An 11,178-nucleotide genomic window follows, 5' to 3' on the forward strand; every position below is an offset into this window, starting at 1 on the left:
AAGAGCAGAAGGGCTCCCACTAAACTAATATTCTTGAAACAGTTTTTAGATTCTCTTAAATCCACAGCTGGAAGCAACAAAAGGCAGGCAAGGTAGGGTGTACAGGTGGGGTGAAGGAACCATACTACCTGATTCTCCATTATAGGATATTCATACACCCTGTCTCTCTCTCTGCCTCATCAGCCTGCCCCACTGATAATGAGTTATGCAGACAGAGATGAGATTGAAGCAACAGGGCTCAGCCTGAAGGTGCCTAAAGACAACACAAGTTTGCTCTATCAGAGACACACAGGGCAAGTCCCCTGACCAAGAGCTGTACTTTGCCAATAAGCTTGATGAGGAGCTATGGATTTTATCTACATTTCTTAGGTCCAGAAGGGGTTTCACTACTGGGTGGTCAGGTTAAGACCACACGAATATTGGGTATTTCATGTTTCTCATGTACACTTAGAAGTTCATGAATAGTTGTTGTCTCTTAGTCCTTCGGGCCTTTTCTATCAACGTTCAGCGATACATGCTTTACTAACTTGATCCGTGTCTAACCTGTCTCATGTGTTACTAACGTACTTATCTGTATCTAACACATTATATGAATTCTATCTATGTCTCATGAGCTACCTGCTATTCATAATCCATATCTCATGTATCTTGTGAGTTTCATTCATCTTGCTGTTTTCTTGTCTTTTACAACAAGATGGAATATTCTCAAATAACACAGCAAATACATATTACAGTGTTGACATGTTTATTCCTTTAAGTTTTAGAGGTATTTATTCATTCATCCTTTCTTCCATCCATGCACTGATGCAACAGATACATGTTGAGCACCTAGTAATTGCCAGGTATGGGTTTAGGCGGTAAGAAGATGAAGACAAAGATGATGTGATCTGGCCTGACAGTGATGACAGTTTAGTACTAAAAAGAAACATAAAAACAAATACCAACATGAAGTGTCATGGGTTTTGTAACAAACCTTTGTGTAGAGCATAGGGAAACAAAAGAACCACATGGTCAAGTCTACAGCGTGTGGGTGGGAGAAATAGTGACATGGGTTCCTAGAAGTTATGGTGCTGGAGTTACGTCTGGGACAAATATGCTTCCCAGGCAGAAGGGAAGAGGAAGGGCATCGCAGACAGATGGATCAGAGCCATGGAGCCTCTGCAGGACATACTGAAGTACCCCAGGCCAGGAACCATGACAAACAGTGGGGGACAGTGGGATACCATGAATTCTAACAGAACGTGAGAACAGTCCATTCCTTCTACTGCTTGATCCCAAACTCTTCTCAGTGTGAGAGTAACTCCCATTTGGTCTATAAGTTCTATGATTTATTATTTGGGAGGTCTTAACCTCTCAGAATCCTTTCTTCCTCATCTGTAAAATGGAGAGAATAACTCCACTCTCGAAAGATTGTTGTGGGGATTGGGAGATTACTGGCAGAAGTGCTTTGTCCACTGGTGCCTAGAAAGCCTCCAATGAATGGTATTGATTATTAATATAATCATTATGGTGATGATCCCGACTTCCCAAAGGCTTGAGGGAGATACAAAGGGGTTTTGATTTATCAGCCACCCTGATCATTTACGGAATGCCTAGTGACATTCAGAGAAACATTCAAATTGTAGCCTTTGTCCCCACTAGAACAAAATGAACTTAAAATTGTAATCTGGACAGATAGCCATTCCTAAGCCATACCTCGAAGTTCCCTGAGAATAATAATGATGGTAATGTTCTGTGATGATATCATTACTCTGTCCAAATTGTAGAAAGATACAATCTGTTTAATTTTATGACATTTGGGACACTAGGGACATTTGAAACTCACCTATTTCTGAATTAACATCATGTCACACTGGAAACGAATATCTCAAGAAGATTGCTTGCAACCAGGCATGGTGGAAAAGTGCTGTGAGGCCTCCTGGGTCAGGCTGGGGAGAGAGGGGCCTTGCCTTTGTTTGGGGCGACAGGGAGACAATGGGAAATGTCTGGAGATGATTTGTGCCACCAGCATCTTCAAAAATGAGAGACGATGGAGGGAAAAAATATCACCCGGGGCAGGGCTGGTACCATGAGGAAATGGTGATTCAGTTCATTGCGTTGACCCGCGTGGTGCTTTGTTTAAAATTGTGCCGGGCGATTCCTTCAGCGTCAGGAAGAGAAACAACTCTTGTCAATAAATTATAGCGGATGTGGGGAAATCACTCCCAGGGTGAGGTCTGGGACCGAATGAGTCCTGTGAGGTCAATGCCCACAAAGGCAGCTGCCAAAATTTACATTTTTCTGTTTGCCCTCTGATTCAGAGTGGATATAAATCCACGTGCTGCGGCCCTGGAGCCCCCTGCCTGCTGGCCTTGCATTGGGATGAAGGGTGGGAGAGAACATATGACCCGACAAAAGCAGGCTCCAGCCTCACAATTACCCGGCCACTCTGTTTGGCATCTTTTCTAGATTTCTGGAAGCTCCCAGAAAATGTCAGTCCCCTCACTACAAATAATTAATTTGTATGTAAGGCAAAATCTTTAAATCTATGAAGAAAAAAAATTTAAAAAAATCTATGAAGAAAATTTTTAATTATAAAAACTATAGATATGTTCACTGTAAAGTCTTCAAAAGTATTTAAGGGTAGACAAAATAAAGCCAAAGTTTTTCTCTCCCTATTTCCCACCTAAACCCAATTCCTGAGAGATAACTGCTAATAATTTGATGTGTATCCTTTTGAAACTTGTATCCATTGTATATGCATAAATGTACTGGCAAGGGCTCTGAAATCAGGCTGTCTGGGTTCAAATCTGTCTCTGTCGCTCAGTAACCATGTTACCTTAAACAGAGTCTATAATCTATCTGCACCTCAGTCTTGTCATCCTTAAAGTGGGAATAATGATGGTATCTACCCCATAGACTGGCACGTGGATTAGGTAGAGTTACACACACATGAAATTTATGCCTGACACTTATTAAGCACTCAATAAGTGTTTGCAAAAACAGGGCTACAATGAAGGTGATATTGAGAGAAAACATTCGTTAGGGCTTTGTTTCCAAAGGATGATAAAGTAGAAGAGTAGGTTAGTTTGTTGAGCCAGGATGAGTTGGACTCTAAGGTTCTGAGTTTCTTTTTCCAAAAGCAATAATTTCTTCCTCTTCCCCAGTAAATAGAAGTACCTTAAGAATGCAGGCTATGAGGTGAGACAAGCAAGGATTGGAAACCAGACTCTCTACTTACTAGTGTCATGATAATGGCACATTACCTAGCTTCTCTGAGCCTCAATGTCTTAGTCCTACAGAAAAGGAGCAATAGTTTTGTTTCAAAGATTAGGATTATGTCAGTAATACCTGTGAATGATTTTCCCTAGCTCAGAGTCAGCACTCAGAAGTGAGAGCTATGGTAGCATGCAGCAAAGGGCTTGGTGCTTCTTTTTCTTATGTCTCCAATGGAGGGGTGGAGTACAGAGCTGGAACCATTCCTAGGAGAGGAGAGAGACAGAGACTTGACTTTGGTCATACTGGGATGACTGGTTCATATCCCAATTATTGTCTATGACCTTTGGCAATCCTTCCTTCTTAGGGTAGGATAGAGTTTTCCAGTTGACAAAGCACTTGAAAAAAAAAAGACTTTATTTATTTGAGAGAGGCAGAGATAAAGACAGCATGAGCAGGGGGAGTGGGTGGGGCAGAGGGAGAAACAGACTCCTCGCTGAGCAAGGAGCCCAATGTGGGGCTGGATCCCAGGACCCCAGGATCATGACCTGACCCGAAGGCAGACAGATGCTTAACTGACTGAGCCACCCAGGTGCCCCAACAGAGTACTTTTTTTTTTTTTTCCCAACAGAGTATTTTCAATTGCATTTAATACCCTATGAAGCAGGAGAAAAGGGAAGGTACCATAGCATTAGATTAGCATCGGGTTCTGGATAACAAAACTGAGATTCAGAGAGCACGAAGTACTTGGCCAAGATCACCTCACACAATACAGAGCCAGAACTGGCACTCTTTACTGTGACAGGTTTACCCAACCAGATACCCAAGAAGGCCAATTGGAGGCCAGCTTGTAGTGTGTGGGGTGCTATGGGCCATGATCTGGCTCAGAGTAGGCCCCCAACACACAGGTCACCATTATTATCAAAGCATCTTTATATATCATCTACCTGTCTTCTACCCCTGTCACCATGACTCAATCTAGATTTGTTTTTCTGGGTCTGGTACAGCTGATGAAGCTAATAATACTGACCTAAAATAACTATAAAAGCCTGGACAAAAAAATTTTTTTTTCCTACCCAAGATGATCTATATTTAGGGAAGTATGGCTCTTCTCCTCCTATATCCCTTTCATATATTTTAAGTCAGGAGTGATTTTGCTTGAGAAACATGGTCAGGACAATTTCATCTATAACTGCACTGGGAGGGAGAGGCTAATGGAAATTTTAATGAAGACGCCGACGCAATGAGAATAGGAATCATTTCTTTTGCAATAGGAAGCAGCTACTTTGCTCAACAGGCAACAAAACCTTTAGTTTGTGTTCATGAAAATTATGATCATCTCCGGCTCTGCTGAGATTTAACCAAGAGGGAAAAAAAAAAAGAATTTAAAAAGTTCAGATGCAGTTCACTCAGAAGCTTGTCTCCAGACTTCGAGAACATTTCAATTTTTCAAAAGGGCACACCAATAAAGAGTCTAGATGCTGGTACAAAAGAACATAGATTCTCTAGATCATAAGGACCGTGTGAGACAGTGTGTTGCTAGTTGTCCGTGCTTTGTATCTCATGACTATGAACAATAACATGCTGGCCTCACCATGCTCAGCCTCAGGGCCTAGGCCATGAATGGGACAGAACAGCACTGCAGTCCAGTGTTACTCTTCTGCCAAGGACATGTTCTGTGCTTGTACTTGGTGGGTACTAGCTTGGGGGTGAGGAGGTAGACATGGGATGTGTGTTGCATGCACTGGGGGACAGAGGGTCCGAATTCAATCAACTGCAATGTCTAGAAGCTAGAGAAGCTAGAGACCCCAGAGGGAGGTGCACAGCTACAAAGCTTTTGCCATTAAGTGGTAAGAGAAGCTATGGTGTCTGTCCGCCACCCAGTCATCCATGGAAAGGAGAATGGAAATGCAGGTTCACAGAAGTATCAAAATCACTCTTACTCATGTTATGTGTGGCAGACACCACCAATATCCAACTGTCTAGAAAAAAACACACTGTGCTCCTTTTCTCACTCACACTTCTGTGGCCAGATGCATGGGTTTTCCACACTAAGGAATTTTGAAACTTCCTGGAGTTAGCGCAGAGCCCACAGGTTAAGACTGTCCCCAACCTCAGACACCAATGGCATAGCACGTCCGCAGGTTACCTACAACTTCTACCTGACTTCTACAAATGGAAGTTCCCATCACCCCCTCTTGGGTTCGATCACTTCCTAGAATGGGTCACTGTACTCAGGGAAACCCTTAGTATTTACTGCTTTATTTTATAATGAAGAATATAATAAAAGATACAAATGAATAGCCAGATAAAGTGATATATAGGGTGGGCCCTGGAAGTGTCCCGAGTGCAGGAGTTTCCGTCCTCGTGGAGGTGGGGTGTAGCACCCTCTCAACACCCAGATGTGCTCATCAAATACGTGTCCACCTCAAACATGTCTCGGAAGCTCTCCAAATTTTGGAGAGCTTCCAGATTTTTATGAAGTCCTCATCATGTAAGCATGATTGATTATTAATTCATTTTCTAGCCCCTCTCCCTGCTCTGGAAGATGGCAGACAGGACTTAAAGTACCTACCTTCTAATTATGCCTTGGTTTCTCTAGGCCAGATCCCATGTAGGAACTCACCAACAGTTGCCTCATTTGAACAAAAGACATTCTTCTCATCTGGGAAATTCCAAGCGATTTAAGAGTTCTGTGTCCGATACTCCTATTACTCAGGAAATTACAAGGTTTTAGAAACTCTGTGTAAAGTCAATCAGGGTCAAAGATCACATATTAACAAGAACCAGAGACAGATATAGAGATATATAGAGATATAGAAATATATATTCTATTATTTCAGACCAATTCCCATTCTCTCACCCTTTATAGCTCAAAGAACTACAATTTTGTTCCAGGAAGAGGAATAGCCCAGATAAATTACATTCACAGCTTCCCTTACTGTTAGAGATGACCATGACAAATCAAAGTTCTGACCAATGAGAAGTAGATAGAAGTCAGCTAGTGATTTGGGGTAAGGTTGAGTCTTCTGATTTCGTGCCTCTCCATGGTTATTTGCAAGAATATTCATAATTCTTTCTATTGCCGTATCCTTGGAACTGAAGTTGCAACTCTTTCTCAAGAGGCAGACTATTTCTCCACCTCTTGACTCTGAGTTTGGTCTGTGACTTGCTTTGGTGAGTGTACAGTAGCCAACAAGATGCAAATCAAAACAGAAATGTAATTGCATAATGGAGCTTGCCCTCTTTTGCTACTGGAAAGCTGAGACTGCCAAGAGAAGACAGCCTTCTTTGCAAAATTAAACATTTAGATAACAACGGCAACCACGGTGTATGCCTACCTAACATTCTCATACCCATGAAAATGCATTTACTTTCTCCCTGAAAGGGAAGACTCAAAGTCTCACTGGTTGGTACCTCTCCCTCTGGGTACTGTTTATTCCTTGTCTAGTGCAGACACAATCTCATCTAGATATCCAGTAGCCTGGGGACTAAATAAGTAGTTGCGGCGGTGGGGGGGATGTAAATGCACACTCATCACACTCATATACACTCATGCGCATACACATATTCAAGAAAGGAGGAACGTATAGGCAGCTACTCTAGTCAATTTCTGCAGCTAGTCAGGAGCAGTGACAGATGGTGTGGCAGTGCCCAGCAGAAGCACCAGTGACACCAGGCAAGTATGATGGTGCTGAATGGACATGGTACCATCTAACGACGCCTGGTGCAAAGAAAGGAGAAAAGGAGGGCTGAACAGATTGAAATGGAAGCACATATGAGAACACCCAAGGCTTCTGGAAATTCCAGAGGGAGAGTCTTTGTAGGAACTGGGTTCCTGCATCTTGCATTTTATGGAAGATGACACAAGATGAGAAAAAGGAAAACACACGCTAAACATATAAAAAGATACAGTTATCCCCCCTCCTTAATGTCCTGTTGGGAAGACAATGACTCAATGCACAAAACATCAAAACCCCACCTAATATGAGATTAAGGATGTTCTGGCTCTATAAGAAGTAGTGAGACAAGGGAAGAAGAGAGGGAGGGAGGAATTGATCTTGGGAGCATCTTTCTAGAAAAGACAACAGATCATCATGGTGTCCAATGGCCTGCACAGTCCCCCTATTGTGTTCTCAGAGGGAACAAAAGCTACTACCAAGGTCCAGAGAAGTTAAACGCCTTGCTCTAAGCCACACGGGTAGCGAGTAGCAGGGCACCCTTCAGTATAGCACACCACGGCGAACTGTAATGGAGTCACTCGTGGGAAACAATTCTTATGCTGGTTTTCCCCTTGCACTTTTCATTCTCCTTGCAGTCAAAGAAAAGAACTACTGTCTATTTTTGATTAAGTCATTTGATTTCCTCGTGCCTTCAATAGGCAAACTTCCCCAACCAGTCATCTGTTCCTCAGCTGAACTTTTCTGCCTAATAATAAGGAAAAAAGTAGTTTCTGTTAAAAGCGTATCTTATGTGCTATGTTGTGGAAAGGATACATAAGTGGAAGTCAGGAAACCTGAATCCTTCTCTTGGCTCCATCAGTGAATATAGGGGTGGGGACGGTGGGTGAACAAGTCACTTCTTCCCTGTGGGCCTCTGTTGTTTCCTCTGCAAGATGAAGGGTTCAGCTTAGATCAGTGGGTTCCAGTTGTTTCTTGGCACCCTGAGAGTACATGGTGGTACCCGAGGAGCAGATAAGGGAAGAGACCCAATAGGAAAGATTTCAGTTACCCCATTCCACCTCAGTTTTATATATTGGGGTTCCTAAGCTAAAAAAAATCATCTAGAGAATTACCCAGGCGCCAATAATCTGTCTTTCCAAGGCGTTTGGTTGATGGTTCTAAAGATAGCTCCGTGCCCACTTGCCTCAAGTGAGTAAAATTTTGGATGGACTAAAAATAAAGAATGCTGGTTGGATTTCCAGATTTTTTTCAGAATGGCACAGGGAGAGTAGACTGAGAAAAATGCTTTATGAGTAGGGAATTATTTTGCTTTTCTGCCAAGATTTATTACATAAGCACATTTTGTCCTTAGCAGCACCAACTCCAGTGTGAACACTAACTCACTGTATGTACATCTACCCTGAGGACATAAACTGGAAGATCCATATAGACTGGGGCCATACCATGTCCAGCCTGGAATCCTCTAAAAAAAGGTCAGTGGGAAAGATGAGAGAGTCCCATGTTCCTTGTTTGCTCCTCTAGAATCTCAGCTATATGAGGAATTTAGTAACCATATTATAAATACCCTATCACTATGAGGATGGAGACAATTACACTACAAATTAACATTTAAGGAGAAATTTCCAGGCAAGTGAACATACCCACCTTTAGTCCAGAACAGCTGTTAAATGGTCTGTTAATAGAAGAACCATAAGAAAATAGAGATTCTCAAATTGTGTCGCTTGATACTAAAGAAAAATTGTTGCAGCTGCTCAGGCTTTTAGCTACGTGGGACACAAAGTAAAATTTAAGGAATGATATGTGGGAATCAAGATAATTGGTATTTGTTTGTTGACAGATAAGCAATTGGAAAGTACCGTTAGCGCTGTCTTCAAGTGAATGAAGAGGTTTTGTGAGTTAAATCCTTTCTGATCATTTCCTATATTACTATAGGAATGAGGAGGAAAGGGACTTACATTTAAGAGAAAAGATCCTGATTTGTTAACAGAAGGGAATTGAGGTTTTTTTTTTTTGTAATAAAACACCGAGGCGGCCAAAATAAGGTCACCCTCAGATCCTTTGCCATCTGGCCATCTGTCTTGGACATTTGCCTATTGAAAGGCAAATAGTTGGAAAAAGAGATCTTTATGATCTTTATATCTGTATATGGAGCACGTACAGAAATGCGAGCTGGTGGAACTATTATTAGTATATCACATCTATAAAAGGTTTGATGCTTTTAAAAATCCTTTTCCTCTACATGATTTCATCTGGGCTGTGGGACAGGCTCAGAGACAGCGTCTCCACTGCGCAGGGAAAACTGAAACCCAGGGCTTTCAGAAAGACCTGCAGGAAAGAGGAGAAGAACCTTTTCTGCAGCCTCACCGATGAAGAGAGTGGCCAAGTCAGGGCCAGCCCTGTTCCCCGCTCAGGGATATCCTTGTGGCCCCAGGTTGTGAGAGAGCAGCCAGGGAGGGGGATGAACGAGGGGGACGGGATGAGAGGGACAGGACGAGGGGCTGCAGGTAGCTCTGGGAAGAAGGTGGAGTTTCCGGAAGGCACAAGGAGAGGTGGACCAGGGGCATCTTCTGGCCAAGAATGAGCATCCTTACCTCAGAGAACCAAACAGCCTGTGGGACTGGCCCTCGCCTATTAACAGGCCCACGGGCCAAGGAAAGCTTCCAGGGACAAAAGGCACATAGTCCGAAAGGCCACAGTCTACTTACTCATGATAAGAGTGAGGATCCCTTGCCCCAGTGATTGGAATGCTCATGTCCACACAGGGCTGATGACTGGGTGTGAACGACTAGACACTGGAGACAAATTACTGGGGCCACCAGGCTGGGAAGGGGACCTGGGCCCGACCATGATGCAAATTAGTATAAAACCCCTTCTTCCCTGAGGCTCAAATCCATTCTCAGCACTGCCCATATTCCATTCCTAGAATCAAGGTGTCTGTCACTGAACTATTTATAAGAAGGGTGTTTGGTGACCACAGAATGGGTTCAAGCTGGGAGAAATATTCCACAGAAAACCCTGTGAAATGTATCTACATTCCAGCTCTACCAGCATCCCTCAGATGCCACATCCCTCCACCATCCCCACACCCCCAAGTGCTGAATGTACCAGACAATTCTACCTTTTGTTTGTTTGTTTGTTTTAAAGATTTTATTTATTCATTCATGACAGACACACAGAGAGAGACAGAGACCTAGGCAGAGGAGAAGCAGACTCCCCATGGGGAGCCTGATGCGGGACTCGATCCCAGGACTCTAGGATCACCACCTGAGCCGAAGGGAGATGCTCAACCACTGAACCACCCAGGTACCCTAATTCTGCACTTTGAATCACAAATTTTAACAGAGACCATACCACTCTCCCGCATCCAATGGCCCATTCTTTCTTTAAGCACATTAACATTATTCTGATTCCTGTTCCAGGGATTTGATGACCTTATTGGTGCCATTCTAAGTTTTAAGGGGACGATAAGTGGCAGCAATGTGTCCAGATATGAGGGAAGGGACCCTTGATCTGGCCAGATCTAGTATTGGAGACAAACAACAATAATAAATATTCCTCAACATCCGATCTTCTTCCTGGTATGTTCATTTTCCTGCAAATAAGGCAAGGGCCACGTTACCGGAGAGCTTCCCTGCCACCCAGCTCCCATCCTCTTCTCCCAGTGGCTTCAGGGCTCATGAGGTGCAGACACAGTTCTATCTTTTCCTCTCTCCATTGCAACTCACAGCTCACTTTGTCTGACCCGGCGTTGACCTTGACGTGACTACTTTGGGCCTCACTTTACCTTCTGTGGGAGGGGGTCTTAGATGGAGAATCTCAGAAATCTTTGCCAACTCTCCATTTTCAGACGGATTCCCTCAGAAAAAAAAAAAAGAATCTCAAATTAAGTAAATTGGCATTGGTTCCTGTTTCTGTTCTTTCTCTTTATTCTGTCGCTGCCAAGTCATTTTCTAGGTATTTGAAACTGAGTGAAAAGGTTTCCCCGTGGGTTTAATTTCAGTTGCTCTCTGTGTAATTTTCATTATGCTCTTACCCAGGGATCAGTCTCTGCAGCCAGCCCCCAGGCACAAGTGTCCTTTTAATTCTCAGGAGCTTGGCAACCCACGTAAAAGTACTCTAATTAAAAATGTGCATTTTGAAAAAAACGTTGAACTCACACCCTCAGATGGTGGAAGAAAGGATCTCTGTTAAACTCTCCACAGACAGGGGAAGGAATTTCGCTGTCAGAGATTGTCTATCTACCATGTCGGAATCCACCCCACACATGGGAGTTTTGGAGTATTAGCCCCATGAGTTTTAA

The 11,178-nt window shown here is 43.2% G+C and overlaps 1 long non-coding RNA gene across 1 annotated transcript; it reads right to left on the reverse strand.

Moving 5' to 3' along the window:
- Positions 1-567: 567 nt before the first annotated feature.
- Positions 568-6,185, reverse strand: LOC121490150. The gene is made up of 5 exons (XR_005987519.1): positions 6,059-6,185; positions 5,771-5,903; positions 3,331-3,461; positions 1,826-2,140; positions 568-915 (listed from the first exon to the last, which is right to left on the reverse strand). It is a non-coding gene; the product is annotated as an uncharacterized LOC121490150 (long non-coding RNA).
- Positions 6,186-11,178: the final 4,993 nt, after the last annotated feature.

This window comes from Vulpes lagopus, chromosome 4, assembly GCF_018345385.1.
Source record: "Vulpes lagopus strain Blue_001 chromosome 4, ASM1834538v1, whole genome shotgun sequence".
NCBI lineage: Eukaryota > Metazoa > Chordata > Mammalia > Carnivora > Canidae > Vulpes > Vulpes lagopus.